Consider the following 8708-nt stretch of genomic DNA (forward strand, 5'->3'; position numbering starts at 1 on the left):
GTATGTTAACTATGGATAACGAATGTTTAGTGAAACTTATAATAAAACGTTGAAAGTGTTATACACAAGTTTAGGAATTAAATTTAAATGAAAAAAAGTGATTATATTACTGAATTAAAGAAAAAAGAGCGAAAACGAGACAATATTACATGTAAGTGGTAACAGGTACGGGTTGCCGGACTTACATTATGATGAAAATCTAGGCCTTGACGAAAACGTGGATGTTGTTCGGCCTTCTATTTCTACAGAAGTTAAAATTTGAGGAAGCTCTACAATTTTTTTAAGAATTTGATATGTGCAATGGTTATTGGAGGAATGCTCTTGTAAAAGAAAAGCTCCAACTACAATATCAAAGGAATCCAAAAAGAACAAGCCTGAAATTTTTCATAAGTTTTTCCAAGGTAAGTTGATTAAAAAAAATACTGCTCGGTTTTAATAATTTAAGTCATTAAACATTTTCTATATTTAATGAATAGATTTATACGGGAAAGATGCTCCACAACCAGATAAAATATTCTACTGGAAAACTCGTACCCTTCCTTCAACTCTACTACAAATTACATCTGTTGAAATTTACAATTATATGAAAAATCGATCATTGACAACAACAGCAATAAACATTTCTAAGGGTTTGAAAAAGCAGTGGCCCATCTTGAAGCAAACGATATTATCGGTGGGTTAGAATCGAGTGTGGTGAGTTGATAGTGATATCGATTAATTTATTCCTGCTTTAATTCGTGAATAATTTTTCATTCTAAATAAATAAATTTATGGGCAGTTTCTTTACATCAAATCAAGATGTTACCATCTATGAGATCCGTCAGTTACCTTGTGGTTATGGTACTTGACCCAGAGGCGTACTGTGGGTAAATGGTACCCGGTTCTAGACAAAACAAATTATATATAGCTTTGATACTTTAAAGATAGGAGTGTTTTTGGCACACGGTTCAAAATGTACCCCTGAACCCGGGCTGGTACGCCTCGGACTTGACAATTTTTATAGAACTATTTGTGGTGGGGCTTGCGATTTGGTTATTGGGTATAATTGTGTTCTTATATTTTCTGTAACTTATTAGCAAGCTCTAAAATTTTTCTAATGGTTTATATATTTTTTGTATATTATAACATTAGAGTCATGTAGGTGCGCTACTCTTTTACATGGAAAGGTACACCAGAGTGGAAAATTAACTGATATGGTTTACTCAAACCACTTCATTGGGATTACTAAGGATTTAAGTTTTAAGAGATTGAAAATTCAAAACTCCTGTATTTTATTTTTATAGGAAATTTAAAAATAATTTCAATGTGTTATAAAATTATATAGCTAACTAAAACCAAGTTCCTTTCTAAGCTATTTTAGTTTTTTTTATACATATTTGACTCAGATTAGAATTGTGAGATTTCTAACATTGATTTTGTGAAATGTAAATGTAAAATATATTCTATTTTTCTATGGTATATTGTTGGTGAATATTAAACAGCTCCTGTTGTAAGTTAGAAACCAACAAATCTAGAAATTTAAAAAACATTTTTGAAGAAAATTAATTAATTACTTCGTAATATTTAAAAATGTTTAATTACATTGGTACTAGTTTTAAACATGATTAATTTTTGGAATGATTCTGACTAATATAAGGCTCAGATTGGGCTCAACTGCAAATTGTAGACTCTGAATAAATTTAAGACTCGGAATTGGACTTTCAGTCTCATCATGACAGCGATAAATTAATCCACAATAAAAAGCTTCCTTTTTTAAAATAATAATAAAACTTTGTCATTTCATCATTGCCTCTTATTTTTTCTACTCCCCAAATCTTCCTTGTTTCCTCTTTCAGTGCTCTAATTCTCTCTCGTAAAGTTCGGTTATCAAATTCAGGTTCATGTAGTCTGTCTGGGTTCCTTTAGAACAAAACTTTAATCGAAAAGCCTCGGGTAGTAGGTTAACTTCCGTAGGCACATTTCCATTCATTTCTGGATAAAATTTTCATGCAAATTCTCTATTGGTGATATGGTTGTCTTTTTAATACTATCTTGTGGTTGTGAACGGTGGAACGAGTTTTCAACTTCTTTAGAATAGTTTTCCATATTATCTTCTATGGTTATATCTCTACAAGTGACATGTAATTATTATGAAAATTTAGTGAAAGTCTTTGCTGGTGAACCAATTAAGTCATAAAAACTTTATAATCTTCCTAGAAAGAAGGCATAATCGAATAATCTCTAGAAATTTAAGTTACTAAAAAGGCTTAAGATTAGGAACCAATTTCATTTAATATATCGTAACTAATCAATTTCATATTTATTCTTATCTAGCTGCCTTTTTCCCCACTAATTCACGTTTTGATTGGAGTATTATTATACTAGATGGTAAATTTATCGTTGGAAATTTGGAATCCAGTCAGTATCCTTAGGCTCCGAAAATGTCTGCTACAAACCCGCAAACTCGGCGCTGGGCTCCAATTTTTTCTGTGTTATATTCTTGCCCAAAGGCGAGTTCTCTTCTTTGGAAAGCGATTAAATATAATTAATTGAGCTCCATAAATACTTTTACAACCAAAGATGCTGCACCAAACCATATTTAATTTAATAATTTGTGTTTCGAAGTTACCCCTGAATTTTTCCCATACAAAATAGCTGGCGCGATTTCAAATATGGCGTCTAAAAGAAACAAGGATGTGTTTGGCGCATGCTCACGTCCCTTCCCCTTTTCCGCCCCATTATCTGGCCAAAAAGGAGTATTGAAATAATTGATTACTGAATCGTTTTGTACTCAGGGGCGTACCGAAGAGAGTACGTTTGGGGGGGGAGGTAAGTGAAATTTGCCAAGTAAAAACCAAAGTTTGTCAAGTCGTCTAAGTTTGGATTTTTACGGTAGGTTTCAATATAAATGTTTCATTAAAATTATAATCGGTGGCGCCATCCGCTGTTAGCGGCGGGAACTATATATTATACAATTGAATTAATGGTACTAATGTACTTTGGAAGTTATAGATGGCACCACCCGTATAATGATAGAGTTGACGGCTGAGTGCGCCGACTGGAAATTTCAGAATTTGTTTCGCGAAACCACGACTACCGAACGCGCCTATGTCATTCTAGCGGTACTATTCCCAATTCAATGGCGAAAACGGCTCGGCGTCTAGTTATATTTAGTGAAGCATTTGCTTACTCTCTTTATATATAAAGTGAGATACACGAAGAAGAAAACCGAGAATGAACGATGTTACAGCAATTTAAAAATCCCATCAAACCCGCTTACTATTTTCTCGTCGTGTATCCCGCTGTAGTAAAAAATAGATACATTTCATCCTGACGAATACTAGTTGTTGTTTAACTACGAGCCGATAATTCCTCGACGACACCGGACTCTTTTCGTCCTATGGGAAAGCGCGTTTCAAAGGGAGGCGTGTTTTTATATTCTCTTTCACCCATTGTTTCAGCATGCTCAAGCCTACGCTCTCCTTACGTCTAAGTATACAAGTCATACTGATATTGGAAGCTTAGCTTCGTATGTGTTGAAAACCAGGGTAGAATAGATGTTGTACGTGTTTTGGCGGGGAAACATTGCTGTTCGAATTAAGCAAAATATTAAAATGGTATACCTCTTCGCTTTTTCGCGGTGTTATATGCGCCATATATTATATTAAAAGTTCTAAATTTTGATAAAAATATATAGTCCTGGTCTTTCGAATTATATAATTTTTAAAGTATATTTATTTTAATTATATAATTTTGATAGTATATTTATTTTAATTATTTGATTGCACATTTATTTTAACTATTTGATAGTATATTTATTTTAATTATTTGATTGTATATTTATTTGCATTATTTTAAAGTATATTTATTTGCATTATTTTAAAGTATATTTATTTTAATTATTTGATAGAACATTTATTTTAATTATTTGACAGTATATTTATTTTAATTATTTGATATTATAATTATTATATCTCCTTACTTCTAAGTATACAAGTCATACGTGTTGAAAACACAGGTGAAAGAGATATTTTACGTGTTTTGGCGAGGAAAGTGGGTGGAATAGATTTATTTTGTCGCAAAAAATTAAGAATTGAGATGAATTCGAAGAAAATTATGTTTTTTAAGGTATGCGAGTGTAAGAAAGAATTGTTAAGAGCTTTTATTTAGTAATATAACCGTAGAGCTCAGACTTCTACGGTGAATCAGGGAATTTCAGGCACAGCCTAGTTCCAGGGATAAGAGTAAATGCAGCGCGTGAAAAGGGGGCCCAGACTCCTTATCTGCCTATGTGCCCAGGATCTCTAAGTCCGGCCCTGCAGGTAAATACGGTTGCAAAGAAGAAAATTGTTCCTTTTCCTCCAAGTAGCCTACGGCGAGGATTTGAAGCAACATTTGAAGTCGGTACAACAGTGGAAATTCAAACCAGAAATCAAAACATTCAAACGGTTTGGGTCCACTTGCGCAGTTTTAATTTGCGCAGTTTCCATTTGCGCACTTCCCACTTCCGCAGTTTTCGTTTGCGCACGTTCCCAATTGCGCGTTTCCCATTTGCGGAATTGCTATTTGCGCAGCTCCCCATTTGCGCAGTTTGTCATGTGCGCAATTTACCCTTTGCGCGCTTTTTCCCGATTGCGCAGTTTCCCGCTTGTGCGGTTTTCTCGTTTGTGCAGTTTCCCGTTTGCGCGGTTTCCCCGATTGCGCAGTTTCCCGCTTGTGCGGTTTTCTCGTTTGTGCAGTTTCCCGTTTGCGCGGTTTCCCCGTTTGCGCAGTTTCCCGTTTGCGCGATTTTCCTGTTGCGCAGATTTGTTATTTGAACGGTTTTCCCATTTGCGGGGATTTTTATGACTTAAATATTAACTATTAATCCTTTTTCCTAGAAAAAGGGTTATTTCTGGCAGGTAAATTTTAACATTACCTTTTTTACCATCCAGCTGCGCTGCTAGTGTTTGTTTAATGTCCGGTTGGGCTGTAAATACCAAAAAAAATTAGGTTTTTCTTAGTTAAAATAGCATTCGTTGAATTAGTCTCTTGGGAAAATATATATAGTCCAACAGTGACTCGAAGCTTCTCGGCCTTTAGGCTAAGATCATAGTGTAGTAACTGTTTACTGACAGTTCCAGCTTTAAGGACGATTTTAATGATGGCCATACCTCTTAAACAAATGTAGGCGGCACAATAAAAACGATAAAAAATAAAAACGATGTTTAAAATCTAAAATAAACAGGAATTAAAAAATGTTTCAATTTCAGATAAAAATGCTTAGCACCACTTTTAAAATGGCTTCTGTCGTAGGGCAATATACGTCCTCTGTAGTAGAACACCTAAAAAACATTCTTTCTGACCCCTAGGAAACATGCAGTGCAATTAAAAAGGTGCATTTTTGGTGGAAGGCACTAAATTGAAATAGCAGCCAATATACTGTCCTCAGTGTTACAGATGCTACATTTTCTTTTAGCCTAAAGCTACGATTCGCTTGTCGACCGAAGATTTATTCCCAACAAAATAATTCAACAACCGATATGTCAACTTCAAACAACTTTAAATTATTGGTATGGACAGCGCGACCGGTAATTAAAAATACACCAGCAGCACAGTTGGATGGTAAACAAGGTTACGTTAAAAATAAACTACCTGAAAAAATCTTATTTCAAGGAAAATTGCTTAATATAGAATATTCAGGTCGTGAGAAGCCGCGGAATAGAAAAACCTGCGCAAATGGAAAACAGCCCCATTGGGAAACCGCGCACATGGAAAATCTGCGCAAGTGGAAAACCACGCAAATGACAAACCTGCGCAAATGAAAAACCGCGCAAATGAAAAACCTGCGCAAATGATAAACCGCGCAAATGGAAAATATCTGCGCTTACGGAAAAAGCGCAAATGAAAAACGCGCTAATGGAAAACTGCGGAAATGGGATACTGCGCAAATGAAAACTGCGCAAATGGAAAACCGCGAAATTGCATTTGCGGAAATGGGAACTGCGCTAATGGGAACTGCGCAATTGGCTCATTACCATTCAAACACTATTCAGTTCAAATGTTTTATATGTGTACTTTGTATTATTAGAGTTTATTTTGTGTTTAATATTTCATGATCACTAGCCCCGTATAAGAAATTCGCTTAGTTTCTGTCATCATATGTAACATAAGCACTCATAAATGTGCAGTAGTGTACTAACGATCGTTCAGCCGGACCAGAGCCTGGGGTCCGCCAGGTAGGTTCTAACATTTAATGTCCGAACCTTATCCGAATTGGTTCGCAAATTAACTAAACACATTTTTAGCTTAACCAGGGGTGTAGCGAAGAATGTTTTATTGGGGGGGGGGGTGAAAGTTACTTCTCGCCAACCCGAGCCGGGAGTGCTGTCGGGAACTCAAGATGGGTGCTGACGAAGGTGTTAGAGTTCGCAACTTAAGGAGTGTGCAGACAGACTTTTCAAAATCATTTCGCCAACTCAACCCAAGTTTGGCCCTGTAGAATAAGGTTGACGGGGTAGGCTCCACCTGCCCCTCCGTGGATTCGCCCCTCCACTTAACTAAAAATTGGAGGCTGGATTAAAGTTGTTGTATTTTACGGCATTGTCAGGGCAGAGACGTTTCCAATGTGAAGCGCTGGTGAAGTACAGGACGCAAAATCTTGCCAAAACCTACGCCCTCGGCACCTCATTATTTAGCATATTAGAAGTTTTGTAGAAATCTGGCACCATTGCCCCCCAAGTCCCCCCCCCCTGGTTCCTACGCCCCAACCCCTTCGTCAGCACCCATCTTGAGTTCCCAACAGCACTCCCGGCTCGGGTTGGCGAGAAGTAACTTTCACCCCCCCCCCCAATAAAACATTCTTCGCTACACCCCTGATTAAGCTAAAAATGTGTTTAGCTAATTTGCGAACCAATTCAGATAAGGTTCGGACATTAATGTTAGAACCTACCTGGCGGACCCCAGGCTCTGGTCCGGCTGAACGATCGTTAGTACACTACTGCACATTTATGAGTGCTTATGTTACATATGATGACAGAAACTAAGCGAATTTCTTATACGGGGCTAGTGATCATGAAATATTAAACACAAAATTAACTCTAATAATACAAAGTACACATACAACATTTGACCTGAATAGTGTTTGAATGTTTTGATTTCTGGTTTGAATTTCCACTGTTGTACCGACTTCAAATGTTGCTTCATATCCTCGCCGTAGGCTACTTGGAGGAAAAGGAACAATTTTCTTCTTTGCAACCGTACTTACCTGCCGCCAAAGATTTCGGCCTCCCACACTTTTTCTTGCACTCATAATACCAAGATTCTTTCTTACACTCGCATACCTTAAAAAACATACTTTTCTTCGAATTCATCTCAATTCTTAATTTTTTCGCGCCAAAAGAAATCTATTCCACCCACTTTCCTCGCCAAAACACGTAAAATATCTCTTTCACCTGTGTTTTCAACACGTATGACTTGTATACTTAGAAGTAAGGAGATATAATAATTATAATATCAAATAATTAAAATAAATATACTGTCAAATAATTAAAATAAATGTTCTATCAAATAATTAAAATAAATATACTTTAAAAATTATATAATTCGAAAGACCAGGACTATATATTTTTATCAAAATTTAGAACTTTTAATATAATATATGGCGCATATAACACCGCGAAAAAGCGAAGAGGTATACCATTTTAATATTTTGCTTAATTCGAACAGCAATGTTTCCCCGCCAAAACACGTACAACATCTATTCTACCCTGGTTTTCAACACATACGAAGCTAAGCTTCCAATATCAGTATGACTTGTATACTTAGACGTAAGGAGAGCGTAGGCTTGAGCATGCTGAAACAATGGGTGAAAGAGAATATAAAAACACGCCTCCCTTTGAAACGCGCTTTCCCATAGGACGAAAAGAGTCCGGTGTCGTCGAGGAATTATCGGCTCGTAGTTAAACAACAACTAGTATTCGTCAGGATGAAATGTATCTATTTTTTACTACAGCGGGATACACGACGAGAAAATAGTAAGCGGGTTTGATGGGATTTTTAAATTGCTGTAACATCGTTCATTCTCGGTTTTCTTCTTCGTGTATCTCACTTTATATATAAAGAGAGTAAGCAAATGCTTCACTAAATATAACTAGACGCCGAGCCGTTTTCGCCATTGAATTGGGAATAGTACCGCTAGAATGACATAGGCGCGTTCGGTAGTCGTGGTTTCGCGAAACAAATTCTGAAATTTCCAGTCGGCGCACTCAGCCGTCAACTCTATCATTATACGGGTGGTGCCATCTATAACTTCCAAAGTACATTAGTACCATTAATTCAATTGTATAATATATAGTTCCCGCCGCTAACAGCGGATGGCGCCACCGATTATAATTTTAATGAAACATTTATATTGAAACCTACCGTAAAAATCCAAACTTAGACGACTTGACAAACTTTGGTTTTTACTTGGCAAATTTCACTTACCTCCCCCCCCAAACGTACTCTCTTCGGTACGCCCCTGAGTACAAAACGATTCAGTAATCAATTATTTCAATACTCCTTTTTGGCCAGATAATGGGGCGGAAAAGGGGAAGGGACGTGAGCATGCGCCAAACACATCCTTGTTTCTTTTAGACGCCATATTTGAAATCGCGCCAGCTATTTTGTATGGGAAAAATTCAGGGGTAACTTCGAAACACAAATTATTAAATTAAATATGGTTTGGTGCAGCATCTTTGGTTGTAAAA

This window comes from Leiobunum rupestre, chromosome 2, assembly GCF_980474605.1.
Source record: "Leiobunum rupestre chromosome 2, qqLeiRupe1.1.hap1, whole genome shotgun sequence".
Classification (NCBI taxonomy): Eukaryota; Metazoa; Arthropoda; class Arachnida; order Opiliones; family Sclerosomatidae; genus Leiobunum; species Leiobunum rupestre.